Genomic DNA, 6,923 nt, shown 5'->3' with positions numbered 1-6,923 from the left:
GAGCCTCAATGAGAAAATTACTATCAGAAATGACAGAGATTATGAGTATGGTTAGTTCTATACAAAACTAAATAGAAGGTTGAGTCGCAGAATAAGAACATCTGAGAAAAATATCAAGGAGTTAAACAGAGATGAGATACAAGAAACATCTGAAAAACAAAAAAAGTTGAGGTGTCTAAAAAGAAATGAACAGCATACAAGTTAATTGGGGGATAATATCAAGAGAAATAGTATGAGTCATTGGATTCCCTGAATAACTTAGAGGCAAAGTTGATGAAGAACTATGACTTAATAAAATCAAATAAGAGATTCTCAGAGCTGAGCAACACAGTGACCAAATCCAAAAGGCCTAAAGGATTCAGTGAAAATTAACTCCAAAATAATAATACCAACATGTTGTCCTCAAAATGATACAATCCAAGGACAGAGAAAATATAGAAACCAGCGACTATTCAAGCCAGAATTGAATGGAATGATATAATGCCAACACTCACTAAAATAATCAGATAACTAATAATATTCTATTAAGCTTGATGGTTATTCATGTTTCAGGGAACAGCACAGAGATTCATGTACAGCAACAGTGTAGGGCAGTCACAACTTTGAAATCAGTTTTGCAAGAAACAGTGGAGATTCTTTAAAAATAAAGACAGACTTTTTAGGACTTGTCAATGAGTTAAGCTTTCAGTCGTGGTATTTATAGTTGCCTACTACTAGATTAAAGTTAAGTTTACCTAAATCTATACCTATCTTGTTACCATATCTTCTGGCGTATAAGACAACCGGGAATATAAAATGACCCCCTAATTTTAGACCTTCTGACGCTGGCCCATCTGAGCAGGCTTTTTACAGTGTAGATTCGGGTACAGAACATTGTCTAATTTGCATGCATAAAAAGCCTGCTTGGATTCGCTGAGTTAGAGAGGTGGTCCGAGGTGATTGGTACAGAATTGAGTCGGAAAATTCGTTTCGTGGCATTATCCAGACGATTTTCGTTTAGCGGCATATCGAAACATTTTTCGGGATATACTCAGCATATAAGATGACCCCAATTTTCCGTTGACTATTTTTCTTTTCAAAAGTCATCTTATACGCCAGAAAATATGGTAAGAGATTTTACACCTTTCCTGTATGGAATTAGTGTCTTGCTCATGTTAAATGCTTTGTTCCTATTCAAATTTCTTTTTCATTTATAAAGATTTTTATTACAATATTTTACTTATAAATGTAGGTACGTTTCCAATGATATGGTTTTTAACATACAGACAATGTTCCCTTTTCTAGCATCCGACATATTTTTATACCATTGTACCTCTGTATATTTTCCCTTACATTTTTCTTAATTCCTTTAACTTTTACCAAAGTTTACATTTGCAAAATTTATTAAATGTATTAGTATAAAATTATTAATATCACTAAATTTGAAACATATATATCCAAAATATTTTGGAAAGAAGTTACTTAAAAATTATTGTTTATTTAAAATTTTGTGCAAGTTCTGGAAAATAGGTCTATACATGAATATGTGTTTAGGTTTACCACCACAAAAATAAATGTCAAGTGATCTCTCATTTGTGGGATAAAAGTGAAACAGGAGGAGACCAACAAGTTGTCAAAGTTATGAAAACTAAATTTTTTATCTTTAAAAATGAATTTATATGGCAGAGGATCTTGGAAAGTTCCTTACAATACTGGTAGATAGAGTGTGTTCTCTTGTGAGAAATGTGATATTACAATTTTATATGTGTGAAAACTAATTTTAAATATTGTAAATCTTATTAACTTAATAAAATGGTTATAATAATTGTAAAATTTAAATGAAAAATGTAAAATATCACAATTTTAGTTGGACCGTTAAATGCTTTCATCTCCTGACAGTTAGTAAAATAATGAGACAGAAAATCAACAACTTCTGTGCTGACAACCAACCAGCTATATTTGTTTATCAAATGTATGGTTCATCTCACTCAGTAATCACAGAATTCATATACTTGTCAAGCATTAATAGATATTCACCAAAACATATAATTTACTAGGTGATATAAAATTTTTCAACAAATTTAAAATATCAAGGTAAAATATAAATGTATTTTGGCCAAAAGGAATTCAGATGTGAATTCATTAGTGAAGTGTAACTATAGAAATGGTTCAAACTCTTAGAAAATTAAACTTAACCATAAACTATACATGAGTAAAAACTTCAAATCTCAAAACAAAACTTTCAAACTTAGAATATGTGGGAATGTAGTTCACAACTACATTTAGAAATATTTTCATATTAATCATAAGAAATTAGTATTTTGGGGGCTGGAATGATAGCACAATCATTAGGGCATTTGTCTGGCATGCAGCCAACCTGGGGATTAATCCCCAATATCCATTCCCATCTGAACACATTTGGTCCCTGGAGCATGACAGAAATGATTTATGAGCATTGATTCCATTTTATACTTCTAGCCAGGTGTCTTAAACTTTTTAAATGGCTGGCCAGTTCACTGTACCTCAGAACTTCGGAGGGCCAGGCTATAATAAAAAAAAAGACTATAAACAAATTCCTGTGCATACCACACATATCTTATTTTGCAGTAAAAATTATGGGAATGAATACAATACTTAAAATGAAGAACAAATAAAGTCAAATAAAAAACTACCAGTATTTTAGTGGGAAATATGGACCTGCTTTTGTCTAATTGTTAGAATCTAAGTCTAGAATCACATTTGATTTAGAATTAACTGCTTATTCAGTTTCTGTAATTTAGCTTTGCTATAAACATAAATGCAAACACCCATGACAGGCTCAGAATGTGTGAAACTAGAGCTAGGCTTGAGGTAACAGTCGCCAATCTCTGGAACATAGCACAAACCAGATGGCCTATGGAAAAGTGCAGAATGGCCTCAGAAACCTAGCAAAAGAACATACAAACTGAACACTGTGCCTCTGGTCTGTAAAGATCAGGTTTCTTTATTTGAACAAAAACATCTGAACAAACCTATGCATTTGTTTGATGTAATTATTAAGAACCAAGACTTTTCAAGGACTATGGGGGAACTCCCTAGACAACCTATGTAAGACATTACTGTAATAAGATCCACAGAGAATAGAGTGAAGGGCTGGAAGGGCTGGAAGGACCGGCTTACAATTTGAAGCTCACCACAAAGAGTGGTGAACACTGTTAGGGAAATAACTACACAACAACAAACATGATAATGTTAAAGAATGAGAGAAGTAGAATGCCTGTGTGGAATACAGGCAAGGGTGGACAAGGAGAAAGGGGGGCATTGGTGGTGAGAAAGTTGCACTGGTGAATGGGGTGTTCTGTTTATAACTGAAACCCAACTACAAACATGCTTGTAATCATGGTGCTTAAATACTGATTTATATTATAAAAATAAAAAAATCAAAAAGGATAAAAGACAACAACCACAAAAAGATTGCCCCGATATCCATATAAATGACTATCAACAAGAAAGCTTATCTCATCTTCTGAAAGTTCCTGTCCTGGTGGCCATGGAAGATGAGAATTAAAGTCATAAATTACCTGGAATAAAATGACTTACAAGCTATTGTCCTTGTCATTGTCTGACAAGCGGTGACCCCTGCATGTTGGTAAAACAAATATTCCCTTGCCTATTGCAGTGATGTTCATCTCCACTGTTCTTTGTGATGGAGCCTTAGTACAGAAGTAACATAATGAGATGTTCAATGTCTAGTTCCATATTGTCACTACTATTCATAAGAAGGGATGTAAGTGTGTATCAGTTAGTCTAGTTTTGATTTGAGATTTCAGACGTTCCCTTCTGAAAAGTCTATTGATATAAATGCTACATTTTGACAGCATAGTTCCTGAGATTAGGATATATCTCAGACGTGAGAGGTGCACAGAGATTAGGAAAGTTACTTGACATGTGTGTCTTTGAGAGATTTCACAATTCTGCACTTCAGCCAGTTCCATTTGGTAAATTGTATCCACAACTTCAATGTCAATAGACAATGGTTTACAGAAAGCTATGTGTCCTGTTCATGGAGATGAAGCTCTTTAAATTGGAATTCCTTTACAACTTTTCCAGTAAACTCACACATGCTTTGTTTAGAAATGCAATCAGTAGTTTTTCCACTAACATATTTTGAGGTGTAGGGAGATAATAGAAATTTTCCTTCTTCAATTGTTTGATGAGGAGGCCTAATTTTACCCCCAAATGCTTTCACATGTGATTGCATATCACAGATTAACTTTCCCTTTATTTGAAGTTGCACATTGAAATTGTTGAGTTACATCTGTCAGAAAAGCAAGGTGCCATTTCCATTCTGCATCATTGAATTCTGGTATTTCTTTGTTGAAAGCAGAAAAGCTTTTGTATGTAGATGTAAGTCATAGACATGTTTCACAACTCTCTATCCACTGAGCCAATGGTACAGTTCTTCATAGGCATCATTATTTAGTTCAGACAGAAGTTCCTGAAATTGTAGTTTCATGCATGAGCTCTAATGAAGTTAATACAAGATATGACAATATTAATAACAGAATCCCACTTCAGTGATTCATTACACAGCACTTGGTAGATTAGGCAGTGTATGGCTATTGGATGAAAATGGTTATGTTTGTCCATCTCTTGGTTAATGTGAGCAATTCTATTATTAGAACCCTCAAGGCTAGAAGCACTATCATTTGTCACACTGGCTAGCTTCACCCATTCCAGCTCCAAACCATTCAACATTTGGCAAACATTTTTGTAGATATCTTCTTCTTTTGATGCTTTGCAGTGCCACGAGCTCTTTGTGACTTTGAATAGTTATTAGTCCCATGAAAAAAATTAGAAGTGGTGCAGAATCATGAACATCATTGCTTTCATTGAGTGCCAAGGAAAAATAGGAAAATTTTTTTGAAGTTTTGCAAATGCTCATGCAAATTGTCTCTCATTTATTCAATTATTCATCTAATTGTAGATTCTAAAAGACTTACTATACAAAATAAATCGACCTTCTATGTAAACATCTCTTTGGCAAGAGTAAGAAGACTTTCTTTAAAAAAATTCTCCCTCCACAGTCTGCCAATGCACACTATTAGCTTGGCAAATTGAAAAGTTGCTCGCAGTGATAAACTATTTAGCTGTGTCTGCTTCACAAATGTGTTTTGCTGAGCTGTCAATGTATTTTTCAGTTAGAATATTTTATCTATTCTAACTCTCAGCACAAACTATCATATATATCTTTATTTGCAGTTTGATAGTGTCAATGCAAGTCATATTCTTTGAACACAGACAATATATTCTGAGCATATGCAGCACACAGTTCTTTCCTGGTATTGCATGAAAAAGTAATCATAATTCCACTGTTCTTTGAATACCCCTAGACTCTTGCAAGATGACACATAACTATCAACCAGAAACAAAGCCATTTCCCCATTTTCCAATTTTCCATAATCCTCTTCCTTCAGTATGTAAAAGCTCACCTAGATTTTAATGCACTCTTCCACCTGTTTGAATTTTGTACTGTGCTTAATAAACAAAGGAGTTCTGGCTTAGGTGCTCAGAAATGACCACAAGGCAAAAAGCAGACTCCATGATTCTCTCTTGACTGGTTTGGTTTATTAATCCTTCATGGCTACCTTACCTGCTTTGGACCTGCACTTATCTATGGCAATGTAAACTTTAATATCAACTTTGATGCATTTGTCAGAGTCTCCCATTTTCCAGTACCAGACTGTTTTGATCATTGTGACTTTTCAATATAGTCTTAACAAGATGCCTCATAGTTTCTTATTTTTATTATTGACTATTCAGGGTCCTTTATAATTGCACACAAACTTCACTGTTGACTGTTCTAAGTATGTGAAGAATGTTCTCTAAATTTTGAAGAAATTGCATTTAATTTATATAATAGTTTAGGTAGGATGGTCATTTTGACAATTATGGTTCTTCCAGTCCATCATTATGGAACATTTTTCCATTCCCTAAATGTTTTTTTTTCAATACGTTCCTAATTATTTAGGGGTTTTCATGGTATAGCACTCTCAACCACTTTGTTAAGTTGTCTTCTATGTCATGATTCCTTTAATACTAAAATGAAATAGGCACTTTTAATTCTTTATCTTCTAATTCCGTTTGATATTAGAATACAAGCAAATTTTATTTATTAAAATTTTAACCTGAAATTTTATTTTATTGACTGACTGTTTCTAGCAGATTTGATGGACTATTTAGGGTATATATGTCATAAACAAATAGAGATACTTGAACATCTGGTTTTCATATTTGGATCCCTTTATTTTCCTTTTCTTTCCTGATAGCTATTTCTAGGACTTCTAACACAATGTAAGGGATGAAGAAAGAGAATATCCGTGTTTGTGCCTGATATCATCAGGAATACTCTCAGGTATTCACTATTAAGAATAAAATGGAGTTTATTACACTCTTGAGCAAGGTTCCTGTCATACCTATTTTATTGAAGGTTTTTACTTTGAATGATGTATGATCTTGTTAAAATTATTCTCCACATCAAAGGAAACGAACATCTTTTTATCTTTTACTGATTTTGTGTAACATTTGGTATATTTGTGTATATTTACTACCTGTGCATTCCTGGGATGAGTGCCTTATTATCATGGTGTACGACAGTTTGATATGCTGTTGGATTCTATTTTCTAGTATTTTGTTGAGGACATTTTTATTGTACCATTGTTCATCAAAAAACTGATATATTTTGTTCTTTTTTTTAGCATTACTGTCTGAATCATAAGTCCCACCACTGGAACTGTGCAGATACTGAGATCGATAGATACAGAGGTCTGATTGTATCACCTAGGATGGAATAGAAGTCTTCCAAACAACACAAAAGCACCACCGGGAGAGTAAAGGATTCTGAACAGAGTCTATAGTTGATCCCATGACAATATACTCCAAGGGCGGAGAACCCCATATCTCTT

Source organism: Suncus etruscus, chromosome X (genome assembly GCF_024139225.1).
Source record: "Suncus etruscus isolate mSunEtr1 chromosome X, mSunEtr1.pri.cur, whole genome shotgun sequence".
Lineage (NCBI taxonomy): Eukaryota > Metazoa > Chordata > Mammalia > Eulipotyphla > Soricidae > Suncus > Suncus etruscus.
The sequence above is the reverse complement of the archived record's forward strand: the minus strand, read 5'-3'. Positions refer to the sequence as shown.